Below are 15,198 nucleotides of genomic sequence, written 5' to 3'. Positions count from 1 at the left end.
TTGGTCAGTGTGTGCTTGCTGAATGAAATGACTATTCCCACCCCATGCCCAATTTCATTTGCTCTATCAATAGAACTGGTTTGGGTGCATGGACAAAACTTTAGCTGCTTGTTAAAAATATCTTTACCTTTCAGGGCACCCAGATGGCTCAGTCAATTGAGTGTCTGATTCTTGATTTCTACTTAGGTCATGATCCCAGGGTCGTGGGACTGAGCCCTGCATCTGGCTCTGCACTGGGAGTGGAGCCTGATTGGGATTCTTTCTTTCCGTCTGCCCCTCTCCCCTGCTCATATTCTCTCTCTCTCTCTCTCTCTCTCTCTCTCTCTCTCTCTCTCTTTCTCTCTCTCTCTCTCTAAAAAAAATACCTTTGCCTTTATCATTGTTTTCATGGATGTATAAAGAGTCTCAATAAAATCTGAACACAATCCTTCTGAATGAAAATTTAGTGACATCATACGCTGTTTCTACGGGAAACTTTTTTTTTTTAATTTAAGTAGCATAGAGTTTCCTGTTGCTGCCATATTTGGGGTCACACCATAGGTAAAGGCTCTGACATTCCTTTTAACATCTGTTCCTAAGGACTTCTCATTCCCAGGAAAACCATAAGAAAGACTGAACCTCAGTTGCCTCTATTTTAGTGCCAGGGTCAGATCTTTGTTTTTCCTATTTCATGCTACCGTTTCAGCTACCAGAACATCTGGATTTGAGGCCTTTTATGTGCTTTGTCTTCAGTTTTGTCAAGCACTTTAGATTTGACTCATTTCCTCTTAGCCCTTTATTTAGTTTCCTGCTCAATTCTTTTTATCTTGTTGAACTTCTTTAACTTTTGGCCAGTTGGGACTTCAGATGTCTTCTCTAATCCAAAACAATGCCTGGATCTTTGAACTTATTCCACCAAAAATATGAATTCAGTTAAATGTGGGGACTTCTAGTTCCAAATACTGAGAGGAAGGGTTTGGTAAATTTCTGGAAGGTGAAAAGTGGGTGAGAAAGATTGCTGGATAAATGCGTGGAGGGAGCCAGAGTTCAGAGCACCCACAGGGGAAGTTTGTAATGAAAGTGAGAATCACTTTTTAAGGAAGGGCTCCCCCAAAAGGGTGACAGTAGGTATAAGGAGGTGAAGCAGGGTAAGGGATAGAAATCAAGGTAATTTATTAGAAATCTGTCTCCTAAATGGCCACACAAGTGAACCTTCTCACTGTGGTTTCTTGATTTGCCTCTTAGCAAACCTAAGCATTTCTCTCTAAGGAAGTAGAGAAACTAAATGAGAAGCAGAGGGCTTCGAAGAAGTCCTTCCTTTTTTTGTGTGTCACTTTAGGCGTTCTCCAAACTGCCTGCCTATGATCCACATGCACAACATAGTGGAAGTCTGCTAGTCAAAAGACCCTGCTAACTTGCAGAAGGCTTTCCTGCAGCCCTCTCCCTCAGGGTGGAGCCAGAGAGGGAGTCTCTGGGACGACTGATGGGAGATGTGTTTTAAGGTGGGTTTGCAAGAGATGCTGCATCTGGAAATGTAGAAATAAGTGGGAAGAATGAAGGGATAGTTCAGCATGTTGGAGACCACAGTAGCAAAAGACAGGAACAGAGGGTCAAATGTTTAGAGCTTTCAGTTGCAAGAGAGCAATGGGCTTAAAACCCACTACTGTTTTTGAAACTGTGGAACTTTGGTATAAAAGATTAAAATATAAATTTATATGTTAAATATATAAATATTTACTATAAAGTTAAATATAATAAATAAATTAGGAGCAGGGGCTTACCAGCTCAGCACCTTCTTCCTCACCATTAGTCCTTGACATGGATTCTATAGCATTTACATCAATACTGGGGTTCTCCAAAGTATAGTTTGAGATCTACTGGACCAGATTGTAAAGTGCTGATGAAGAGGAGTAGAAGAATGTTAGAAAGATGAGTTGGGGAGTTTATTCAGAAGGCTTTTAATGCCCATCTAAAAAGTTTGAATTTTTATTCTGGAGACTTTGGACCACCTTGGACATTTAAAAATACATTAATTTGGCAAGGGCTGTATATATATTATATGTATATATATTTATGCTTGAGTAAGGTTGAACTTTCACTACAATGTGGGACACATTAAATGATAACACTGGAGGTGAGCAGTCTAGGTTGGGGACTAGTAAGGTTCTAGGCAACAGGACCTGAGCTAAGATGGTGAAAGTAGGAAAGTAAAATGTAGGATGGTGTGAGAGGTCGAAGTGACAGGATTTCTATAGAGCATGGGTGGGGGTAGGGGCAGGAGCAGGAGCCAATGTTGCCCTCAAGTTCCTGAATTCATGACTGGTGGTATCAATGATGCTATTAGTACAGATAAGAAGTGAAACCCTAATGAAGAAACAGTAGGTCAGAGAAAGGGAATGCTTAATGCTTTACTTAGAAGTAATTTAAGGTGCAGACTTCAGAGTCCAAATTACTTAGGAATCATAAGGAAGGGAAAAAACACACCTGTGGGCTAAGATTTGAAAGAAGAAGTTAACAAAAAGAGTGGGAGAGAAGATGAGGGGACCTTTCTTGCATCAAAAAAAAAAAAAAAAAAAAAAAGAACACCCTCCAGTTCAATAAGGTGGTCTCATGAGGAAAGACCTCTTTTATAAACTTTCATCACAATTCCAATTCCAACCCACCAGACTTTGAGACCTTTCAAATAAGCCCACCATACAGGACACATAGCCTCTGAGATCAGCTCAGGATTGTGGTTGTGTGGGTGGTACAGAGACCTGCCCCAGCAGGAATTGTTTCTAAGGTGCAGGGAGGGGTGGTGGTGAATGAATGAGGGGTGAGAGCTGCTGCTTCTCTATGGATTGGGAGCCCAGGGTATAATCCAAGGGCATACTGCCTTCCTGATGCCCCACAGACCCTGATGTCAGAAATGGTGCTCTGAATTGCATGGCTTGCCAACTTTCTGAACCCTGTCGTAAAACGCCATGTACCTGGATAAGGGCTAAGATGAAGGCGGCAGTACCAAGGTTGGCAAGGCTGGGGAGCAACTGGAACTTCATAGACTGCTGGTGGGAATGTGGATTGGAACAGGTCTTAGAGAAAGACTTTAGCATATCTACTAAAGTTGAACATTAGCATACCCTTTGACCCAACAAACCCACTCCTGCTATACTCAACAGAATTGAATATATGTAGTCACCAAAAGACTTGCATGGGATGTTCATAACAACATTGTGTGTTAACAGCCCAAATATGAAAATAGCCCAAATGTCCCTATCAACAATAGAACCGATGAAGGGTGGTATATTCATGCAATGGGATACTGTTAAGCAATGGGAATGAAAGAAATGCAACTCTATCACAATATGGATTAATCTCACAAACACAGTACTGAGCCAAAGAAGTAAAACACTAAAGCATACATGGCATGGTGTTCCATTCATATGAAGTTCAAAACCAGACAAAACTATCAATATAATTGGAAGTCAGGATGATGGTTACCTTTGGTGGCAGGAGCAGAGGGTTCTTGATGAAAGGAAGGAAGCATGAGGAGTCTTCTGGGGCAGGTGGTAATGTTTTGCTTCTTGACCTGGTCCTTGGTTGGATGGTTAGTGATTACTGTACTGTGTTACATGGCTGTGTTCATTTTGTGAAATTCAACAAGTTGTACATTTCTTCTACATTCTATTTATAGTATACTACAGCAAAATTTATAATACCAACAAAATAAAACTCCTAGTGTTTTGATCATCTTACTCTCCTTCATAGAATCTTCGGATAGTTCTCCACAGCTTTCAAGTTAAAATTCAAATTCTTTAACTTACAATATGAGCTTTTACAATCTATTCCCATGTATTTTCCCAGACCCATCTCTTACCTTCCCTGCTAAGAACCCTATTTTCCAGCTACACTGGAGTTTTTTAACTATAACTTTAGTCTTCCATATACTTCTGTATCATCAAGACTTTGTTGGTATTGTCCCCTTTGTTTGAAATCCACATCCACATTCATTATCTTGATGGCCTAGCTCAAATGAAATGTTACTTCCTTCAAGGAGCCTTCCCTGAGTTACTCAGACATGCATGTGCTTTCTCTGTGCTCATACTACTAACTACTATAAAAACACATGTTGTCTAGTTCAGAATAAATACTCCTATATATTTGCTAAATTAATGATTTCTTTGTGAGCAGGAGGACCTGAAATAATGGGATTTATATTTCAAAGAATCTTGTGATGTGGATAGATGCAGAGACTGTCAATAGGAATTATGGGCTTCACTGTTTCTCATTGTTTACTTAGTACTGTTGCCCCACCCCTGGCAAAGAAAGAACGTCTTCGTGGGCTTCAAAGCCTTTCGTGAGGCTACATTATTTTCCAGTGCTATCTCTTCATGGTTCCTGTAGCAGCTGCAGACTAAAGATAATTTTATTTTGCTCTTATCTTTTGGGGGGATGGGGAGAAATAAGAAAGATACATCTACTTGTTTATTTCAAGTTAAAATAACATTTTAATCTACAGAGTATGAGCAAGAATAAAATAGGGTCAAATTCTGCCATATTCCTAGGACTCTATGCTTCTTGTGCCACATTTTATTCTTATAGTTGCATCTCCAGAGAAGTTTCTAAATGTTAAGATTTCATTTCTACAGAATTCAGGTCTTTGTATGTTAACTTGATCACACTGTATGACTCAAAAATAATCTTCTAATGTTCCAGTCACTTACTGCATTAGGAGTACATACATATTAGAAGATTAATATTGGTTTGTGGGAGTTTACCCTTATATCAAAATGCACTAATATATGTATGGAGAGAAAGGGAAAAAATAGACTACGTGAAAATTTGTTTATGAGCCTCCAGAGCTGTAATAGAGAATCAGAAATATGTGAATAAAAACTCACACTAATTTAACTGGACAACTTTTAGGTGTTTTTTTTTTCCTTCTTTTTGTTTTATATACACCAGTTTGAAGCCTCACAGTTCTCCACCCTCTGCAATTATAGCCACCTAATTCTGCATCTACCCTGGAGACATGAATGAGCTAAAAAGAGACTTTCTAATCAATTCTTATAATTATGCAGTCAGATGGAAAATACTGATAAGTGAGTCTTATTCTTAGTTATGAGCTTTGCATATTTGGAAGTAGATGGGTGGGCTGCAACACAGACTATAGCGTATGCCTAGATCTGGAATACAGAAGTGACCTTCCTAAGCAGACATCTTAACAAGCCTTGGTTTTCACAGTCTTAAAATATGAATAGAAAAATACTTCATTAGGCTGTGCATGTCACTTTTAGCGTTGTTCATATTTATTTTAAAGTGCCATCAGATCATCTCCATGCAGTCGAGACCATTGTGTAACCTGAAGCTTTGGTGTAGCAAAACCTCTTCCCTAAGCAGAAACGCAGTGATAAGGAATAGCCCCCAGGTGGTTGGCATCAGAGCCTGGCTGAAACCCAGGTCTCTGACAGTTGCCTTACGCTATTTTTCCTTTTGACTCACTGCCACTCTTTCTGCAGGCTCATGCTGCTGTAGAAAACACAAAGGTGTTAGATAAAACACATGTCCTTAGAATGTAGACTGCTATGAAGATGTTGGATGCTTCAGTCTCTCATGTACCAGGAAAGAGTCAGCATCCTCTTCATTTCCCCCTTCTCCAGCCCTTGGTAGAACCTGGCTGCTGTGATGATGGCATACAGATACACTTCCCTAGAGTGGCTCAGAGGCCCTGAGCACACTCCCAATGGGCCTCCAGAACTAACCACACCAACTAATACAACCAGGCAGCATTTTACTCAAGTACGTTATGAGAGGTAACCCTCCCACCCACCCCCTCCCCCCAAATTGTTGTTCACCTATTATAAGGGGCATAGTTTGAGCAAGTCAATCAAAAAAAGGATGGACTCTGAAGCCCCAGAGCCCTGGGTTCTAATCCTACTTCTGCCATTTTGTACTTCCCTCTTGGAATCTTAGGCATTCCTTGAATGTACATTCCTGGTGGGTTATTTAGGGATTTAGCGGCACAGGCAAAATTACCTGGCACATAGTAAAAACTTGAAACCAGTCTGAACCAAAAAGTTGTGTCAGTTAAGGCTTAAGAATCTTGGATCCCATGCAGTTTAAATGAGCTCGCATTATAAGTGATTCAGAATGTGCTGGGGCAACTAATGCAGTCTTCTGTCTTCACCCCATTTACCCTTGTCACAGTGCCTTATGCTTCCAGTTGAACGTTTTTGTCAAATGTATCTGGTTACATGCCAGATCTTTCCCCACATCCAAAAATCTGCTTTTTATTAACTTTTTGATCTATGATTACAGGTGTTTTTGGGTTTTTTTGTTTGTTTTTTTGTTTGTAAATACTGGAGGGGTGCTTGGGTGGCTCAGTTGGTTAAGCATCCAACTCTTGATTTCGATTCAGGTCAGGATCTCATAGTTCATGAGAGTGAGCCTTGTGCCAGGCTCTGTGCTGACAGTGTGGAGTCTGCTTGGGATTCTTTCTCTTCCTCTCTCTCTCTCTGTCCCTCCTCCACTCACGTACTTGCTCTCTCAAAATAAATAAATAAACTTTAAAAATATATATTGGAAAAGACTTTTAGGCTCCGGCAGGGTGGGGCCTGAGCCTGTTTTGCTCTTGTTGTTTTTACTGAGCATAGAGATAGAGGAATGAATGAATGGCTAGGCCAGAGAGTGCTGGTATCTCAAAAAGTTTCATTAGCTAAAGAAAACACAAGTCATCAAGTCACCGCATGCTGTCAGTAGGCCCAGGCATCATCCTTCCATTTAAAGGGCAGGATGTCAATTTTTAACTGTCAGAGTTCCCAAGTTCATATTTTGGGTCTGCTGCTGACTCACAATATGACTCTGGACTATTAAAATTAGCTTTGAAATTTGGGGGGTGGTGATATTTGTCATGGGAGGATGAACTAATTAATTTGTATGACATACTATCTCATAGAAGTAAGAGGGTAATGAGTATAATCATTAAAGCAAATTAGTTAATATTTCAAAAGTGAAAGCAAAACTATTTCATGGATGAAATTTGAGATTCAGGATCCTTGGGATAAAGAGCAGCATGAGACACATGGTGACCACCAGCTCGTTACTTCATTGACATAGCACAAATCCTTGACAAGGTTGAGTTGCCTAGAAAGAGAGCATTACTAATGTACATTTACTCCAGGTTAAAAGCTGCACAAACACACTAGCTCTGGGTGCCCTGTGCTCTCCCTCTCTTCCTCTCTCTCATACTTTCTCTCCGTGTCTCTCTCTGGTTGTTCCTAAGCATGCTTATTGTCCTGAGTTTTTGATGAGTTTCCTCAAAACATCAGAGACTTCAGAGGCACAGGATATGTGGTAAAAAAAGACCTTAGAAGTCATGTGGTTCCATACCTTAATCTCACTAAGTCTAGTCTTTTAAGAGTGACTCCTGTCATTTCCCTGCCATGGGCTTATCCATGCTATTAGCAAATGAGGTCAACCTGTCTATTCTCCACTCATTAGTTTCAGTTTTGCCCTAGAATATTACACAGAAAAAAAAAATCTGCTTGAAGTGAGCTGTTCTGTCCCTATATAGTCTTATCTCTTCTAGCGATAGAGCCCCAGTGTTTTTGTAATTCTGCATTCAGTATAGGTTCCTGTCCCCTCACTGCTCTTCCCTGACTTCTCTGGACATGCTCCAATTTGTCCAGTTAGTCCATAGTCAACAGCAGTGGCTTTGCACTGATAAAATTCCACACACCGAGTTGACTCAGCTTGCTTTTTGACTTTACATCGCTCCTGTCCCACTGCTATGGCCCCAGGACCTGAGGACCTAGCCTAGCAGAGCCCTCAGGACAGTTCTGACCTTGATCAGTAGAATCCTAGGAACTCTGGTTTGGTAGCTCTTGTGATTCAGCAGCAAGTCAGCCTGACTGCTGAGTCTATTCTGGGCTCTTGTGACCCGACTATCGTAAGTGGATTTCCATCAAACTCCTGTAAATAAGTTATTTTCATTCATCTCTCCATCCTCCATAAAATGCTTATTTAAAACTTATAATATTAGGGTCTGGACATTTAAAGATGGATAAAACATAGCATCTGCCTTCAAGAAGTTCCAGGTTTGGTGGGAGAGATGTATCCAGACATATCCTTGTATAAGGACAGGGCTTGGTAAAGCATTTTAAGAGCACCATAACAATTAGCATGGAACTTCATGCTACCTGGGTCTGGTTCTGCTCCTCTGGACCCAAGTTCTTGCCATCCTGGGACCTTGTCTGCTCATGGCAGGCCCTCTAGAACTGACTGGTGGCTGGGTCCACCTCCCAGCTATACTGAGGAGCCAGGACTGACATCATTGGCTTGACTTCCTAATGCTGCCCATCTCTCATCACATGTGGGGGTCCTGCCCCTTCCTGAGAATCTGCATCCTGTTCTTCTTTGTGGATCTAGCTGGTAGCCAGGTGTTGATCTACAATCTCTTTAATAGGTGTCTTTGATGTGTATTTTCAGCAGGTTTTAGCTGTGTAAACATGGAGTGGCTCACACGATGTGGAATACCCTACGTATTTTAAGGTGCTTCCCTATGTATTAATGATGAATTTTAGGCAATGAATGTCTTGTCTTCAACTCTTTGATCTGCTCTACTCCCATGCCGTACTAGAGGAGTGAATAGAGGCAGCTATGAACTCTCCTTCCTGATCCCATTGTTTATCCAGGCAGGCTGCCCTCCCACTTTTCTGCTCCAGTGTCTTTTCCTGCTCTTTTATTTGTTCCTTCTTCCACACCCTCCTACTATTGTGCCCTACCCCCAACAACACATTCAGAATTCCATTTTCTCATGGTATAGAGATAAAACCCGAGATAACTTCTTAGATAGGAGGAGATGCAGTGTGCAAGAAGGAGCAGAAATCTTGGAATTAGATGAACTTGAATTAATACCAGGCTGTAACACTCTCTGGCTGTGTGAGCTTGGTTAAATTTAAATAACCCAGCTGATGTGATTTACAGATGTCTTCCATTAAGTGGATATAATAACTCAGCTCATGGATGTAGGAGGTCATTATGAGTCAACATGTATAAAGCTCTTAGAACTTGGCAGATCCTAAGTATGTACCTGTCCCTCCCTTCTCTTGTATATCAACACAAAAACCCCATCTGTAACTTTGTGATTGCTCTTCTGACTCTAACCTGGGTAACAGCCACAATGTATCCGTGTAGTAGCTCTGACTTGACAGAAACTGCTGCTATGAGCCTTGGCAAGATTTTTGTTATTTTGTCTTAAAAACATCATTGAAAACATCTTTACCATTAGTCTAGGACAAGGTATGGAGTAAGGACACATATTCTCTTCGAACAATTTAAGATGGAGAGGACATCAATGAAGACCATCTTTTTCCCTCTTTGTGTGTCCTCAGCTCATGATGTGTATTATTTTCTCTGACATCAGCCAAGTAAGAGTGTATCCAAATCATCGCACCAATAGCATGGTGGTGGGAAGGAATAATTGCATGAACTGGACAGTTTGGGTTCAGATACCAGTTGTACCTTCAACTAGGTGAATGATTTGGTCTCTAGTTTTTTTAGAGTAAAATATTATTAGAATGAGTCTAATTGAGATCATTCTGAGGATGACCTGAGTTAATGTGTATAAAAGCCCTTAGAAAAGAACATGGCCGCTGGCAAACAGCTTAATCAGCTTTTGCTATGATTATTCTACCCTTATGAGCATTATCATTTAGGAAAAAAAAAATCTTTGTTAGTCCGTAAGCAAATATGTCTTAATCCAAATTAATTTAATCATGAAAAATAGTTATTTTTCATTTTTTTACCAATGGTGTTCTTTCTGGATTTATCATTTGCATTCTTAAGATTTATATTCATATTCCCTACCCATTTTTAATTTTTAGACATTAATAATTTCAAAGAACTTCTTATGTTGATGTTTATATTCCATCACCTTTCCTTTGTTATTTTGCCTTAAACATATATATTTTCAACCCAGATTAAAATTTGCTTCAAGATAGAAGTAAAGACAAGGTTTACTTCAAGTATCTTTACCAAAATTTTGACATTAAAATTTCCTTAGCCTTTTAGGCACTTGTCCTATATTTTATAATACTTAAGGTAACACAGTGAGCTGACACAATTGGTCATAACTGTTTAAATTGCAGCTGGTGTTTTAGTCAAGCAATCAATATCTAATTATGTATTTTATTAGGGAAATAATTTCAGGGGCCTTAATCCTATCTTTATGCAATGTGGCCAATGTGCCAGTCCAACAGGTTTTACTTAACTATATTTTCATTCTTGACTAATGGGCTTCTAAATTATACAAAGCCTTTTGGCTAAGAACATTGCAGGTGATGGGATGAATTATAAGAACATATATACTATTGTTCCACTATGAGATTGTGTTTGCTGAATTTACATAAAAACATGTTTATAATCAGTTTCATATCTTAAAATTATATTTTCATTTAGTAAAGACTTTTCCTTACAATTTTCCAAACCAGCATAAGATACAACCATGGAACTTTTTGGAAGATAAAGTATGATAATAATGACAAATAACACAGAGTTCTTACTATGTGCCAGGGACTGTTTTAAGCACATTCAGCACATTTAATTCACTCAGTTCCCACAGCTAGCATATGTAGTTTGTGGTATAATTCTCATTTTGCAGATGAGGGAACGAAGCATGGGAAGAAGGCTAACTTGCCAAGAACACCCAGCTAACAAGCGGTAGAGCAAGCTTAAACCTAAGCGGGATGAGTTCAGTGCACTGATTTAGCAAACATTTTCTGTAAAGGGTCAGATAGTAAATATTTTAGGCTTTGAGGCCATATGGTCTCTGTTGTAGCTACTCTATAGTTGTAGTGCCAAAGCAGTAAAAAATAATACATAAATGAATGCATGTGGCTGTGTTCCAATAAACCTTTAGTTATGCACACTGACATTTGAATTTTATATTTTCCTCTGTCATTAAATATTTTCTTCTGATTAAAAAAAACATTAAAATATGTAATGAACATTCTTAGCATGTGGGCTGTACAAAAACAGGCAGTGGACCACCCTTGGCCCTCGGGCTACACATTGGCGACTCCTGTTCTATAGGGTAAGCTCTTAGCCTCTGTGCTTCCTCTGACTTGCGTGTACCAACAAACAGAAATCAAAGGTATTCATTCTACTAATGGTGTTACCAAATACAGGTAACTTCTTATTTTATTTAGGACCAAGTTAATTCCTATGATCAGAAGATACTGTTTATTAGAACAATTTTATTTGGTTTGAAAATTGACCAATTAGATTCTTATATTTCTTCTGGGTGTTTTTGTTTCTTTCACCCTTAATGGTGGTATAACCATCTTCAATTTGAATCTACATGGTAAAAGTGAAGACATGTTTACTATATAGATTCAAATAGATGATACACAGAGCCTGCTTGGGATTCAGTGTCTCCCTCTCTCTCTGCCCTCCCCCTGCTCAAGTTCTCTCTCACTCACAAAATAAATGAACATTAAAAAAATTGAAGACATTTTGTGATTACTGAATTGGCTTTGATAAAGTACAAACTTAATGGAATAAATCAGAGTGAGAAAACCCAACCTCGGGTTCTGAATTATGCTGCTTTACCATCCACATTTATGAATTAACCTGATTCATCATCAAAACAGCATTTTGTTTTGTGTGGATAGAACCTCATTCATAGCATTGGCTTCTGGCTTGGTTTCTTTATTATAGGAAAGAAATTCCCATTAAGCCACTAGGCAGCATGATTAAATTTTTAAAATAACATTGGCATCATGGCAACATCATTTTAATTGTTCTCTCTGCCAGCCTAGTTTATCTGTGTGGCAACCACCTCATTCATTAGCACCTACCACCTGTCCAGAAGGTACTCAGTGCCCCATCTCCAAGACAGTTCCAAACAATAAAGCCAGTTGTATGTCTAGACAAGTCATGTTGACTTATAATATGACTGTGGCTCCTGAACGGTTGCATAGGGACTGAAAGCTTTCTGTCTCTGAGGGTCATGAGGTTCTATTTGAGATGGGGGCAGGGAATGGCCAGGGCCCAGAGGAGCAAGACAAGAAGTCAGGGTTGTTTAGGAGACAAGCTTCTCAGCCTCATTAAACGTTATACGCTGTCTTCATGCCAGGTAATGTCAGAATTCCGTTGATTAGCCATACCAGGAAGGCTGGAGAGATCATCTTGAAAAAAATTAAGGACTGCAGGAGATTTTCAGACTGAAAGGCCTTACATTATTGCACAGAGATAGGGTGGCCAGATAACTTAGATTTTTGCATCAACTAGCAATTGTGGCTACAAATGTTGGTTCACTTGTTTTATAGCCCTTTATAACTGCCAGGTGCTTTTCCATCCTTGATCACTTTGACCCTTATGAGATAGCTCATTAAGTAGAGGAGGGGTCCTAATCTCCCTTCACAGCTGAGGGAAGCAGGGCCGAGGTGAGGTTTATTGATCCAACCAAAGTGGTTGGAGTGTTGCTCCAAACTCCTGGACAAATGCTCTTTTTGCTGTGGTCCGCCATCTGTGCTACTGAGGAATGGTTAAATGTTGTCAAAGCTACTAGCCATTGAATAGGGAAAAGCAACAAAATATACATCTGTAAACACTTAAATAAGAGAAAATCAAAGGCCTTGATTTCCTATTTAGGAGAGAAGGATTCAAATTACCAAGTTCATACATTACTAGAAATACAAATCAGAGCTTGTCAGTGGTCATTGTGAAGCCTTTGTTACCTCTTCTGTAAAATGGGAATGATAAGTCTCATTAAGTTACTGTGGGAATAGAATGGGAATAGTAAATAATAACATGGGAATACCAAATCTCACTAAGTTACTGTGAGAATATAATGAGATAGAGCCGACAGAAGCATCTAGTATAGTGCCCAGCACTTACTTGATGCTTAGTGGACATAGTTCCTTTCTTCCTTTTGGAATCATTCTCTGAAGCCAGGTATACATGGGTAAAGCATCAGACATGTTTTCAATCATCGGTACAAACTGTACAGAACTTTCTTCAATTTGAAAGTGCTTTTGCAGGTACCACTATAATTTTAACTTTGTATTTTATTTTTAATATCCCCTTCTATCCCTAGTGAACTGAAATATGCAAACCAACAAAGAAAACCAGGATTATTTAGGAGCGGAGGGAGTTATTAAAAGCTACTTTATGTATTTTTTAACGTTAAATGTTTTTATAGTAGTAAAAAGTGCATAACATGAAATTTACCATCGTGTACGGTTTGGTGTCATGAAGTATATTCACACTGTTGTGTGTCCACCACCCCCATCCATACTTATATCATCATTCCAAATTGAAACTCTGTCCCCATTAAATAGTAACTCCCTTCCCTTCTCCCCACAACCCCTGGTAACTAGTATTCTATTTTCTGTCTGTATGAACTTGACAATTCTAGGTACTTCATATGAATTGCTTTGTGTCTTTAAATTTCTGTTCTCACATGCTGTTTCTTTAAAGTACCTAGAAGCTTAGTTCCTATTTTTGCTGTAGTATTGTGTAAACTCGAGTTATTTGATGAATTTTCATCCCAACATTTAAAATTATTTTATCAAAAATTCATCATACACTGTATGTTAATTAACTGGAATTTAAATAAAAACTTTTAAACCCCAAACCAGAAAAGTAACAGTGGAACTAAATTTACAAAGGAATTAAAAATTTTCCAGGAGCAAACATTGCACCAATAGTAACTATTCCCAGGACAGAAAGAATACCTGTAGGTGCACATGTTGGATGGATGTGTAAAAGAAAAAAAATACTGTTAATTATCCAAAACGAAATAATATTAGTTGGTATTTTCATGTCACTGAATATTGTGTATTTGGACTTACAAAAAGTACATCATAAAGTTAAAATTATTGAAAATAATTATATTGCTATTTTACATTTTTTGTATAAAACGGTATTTGAATATTTGGATTTTTTGTTTACATATTACTGTAAACAAGCATCTCTACATTATTATATGTTTATTCAGTAGGTATCAAAGTTTCTAGTGGCTCCTCAATCCCTTTTAAAACTATTCTTCAAATCAAATCAGTAATAACTACTAAATGATGTTTTAAGTGGCCAATAAATTCCATTTTAGAATTTCATCTACGTGCACTTCAGCATTCAACTAATAAATGCCTGACATTATCGCAATTATGCAGCAACTTTGTGAAGAGAGATTATAGCTTCCACTTTACAGTTGAAACATGGAGATCCAGAGATCTTGAGTAATTTGCCTGAGTCATACACAGCTCCCTGTCAGTCCGGGGATCGGACTCAGGTCCTCTCCCGCTAAGTTGTGGGCTTGCTCCTCTCAAGCCTGCTACATTGAGTAGCTGCGGGAGGCATTATTCAACCTGTACAGCTGTCCCCTTTCTCTTTTTCATGTTATCATTTGTTTATGGTACCCGCCATCTTCCTTACATGTCTAGCAGGTACAGACCGTTCCCAACCTAAAATGGTTCGACTTAGCATTTTTCGACTCTATGATGGTGAGAATGCGATACGCATTCCGTAGACACCTTACTTCCAATTTTGATCTTTTCCTGGCCTCACGATATGTAGTAGGTCCTCGCTCACCTTGCTGGCTGGTGACAGGGAGCTGCACCTGCCAGTTAGCCTCGGGAGCACAAGAGGAAACAACAGAGACACTGACGGCCGTTCTGGTTTTCATTTTCAGACACTAGTCAATAAATTACATGAGATATTCACATAATTATAAAGTAGGCTGTTGGAGGGTTTTGCCCGGCTGTAGGTTAACGTACATGTTCCGAGCACGTTTAAGGTAAGCTGGGCTAAGCTATGATGTTTGGTATTAGGTATATTAAATGCATTTTCAACTTACAGTATTTTCAACTTATGATAGGTTTATTGGGAGTTCCCCATTCTAAGTTGAGAATGATCTGTACATTGTTTTACTACCTATACCAAACTTTCATCTCGTTGAAGTCTGAGTATTCCAAGCCACCTTGGTGTCTTCCATGGGACCTCATGTGCCACTAACTACATGCTTTCTGAAATGAGGCAGTATTGGTGCATGTTCAGAGTATGTCATGTGAGGCCATCTTCCTGGTGTCAAAATATTAGGACAAAAAAGTGAAAATTACAGTCAATTATCCAGATACTTTTTTCATAAATGTCTATTTGGAAACAAATCGGGCTGTGAAACACGAGAGTGGGCCTTTCATTTTTAAGCAGGAAAATTAATGATATGTAGCAACATCT

This window comes from Puma concolor, chromosome C2, assembly GCF_028749965.1.
Source record: "Puma concolor isolate L17-30 chromosome C2, mPumCon1.1.hap2, whole genome shotgun sequence".
Taxonomy (NCBI): Eukaryota; Metazoa; Chordata; class Mammalia; order Carnivora; family Felidae; genus Puma; species Puma concolor.
The sequence above is the reverse complement of the archived record's forward strand: the minus strand, read 5'-3'. Positions refer to the sequence as shown.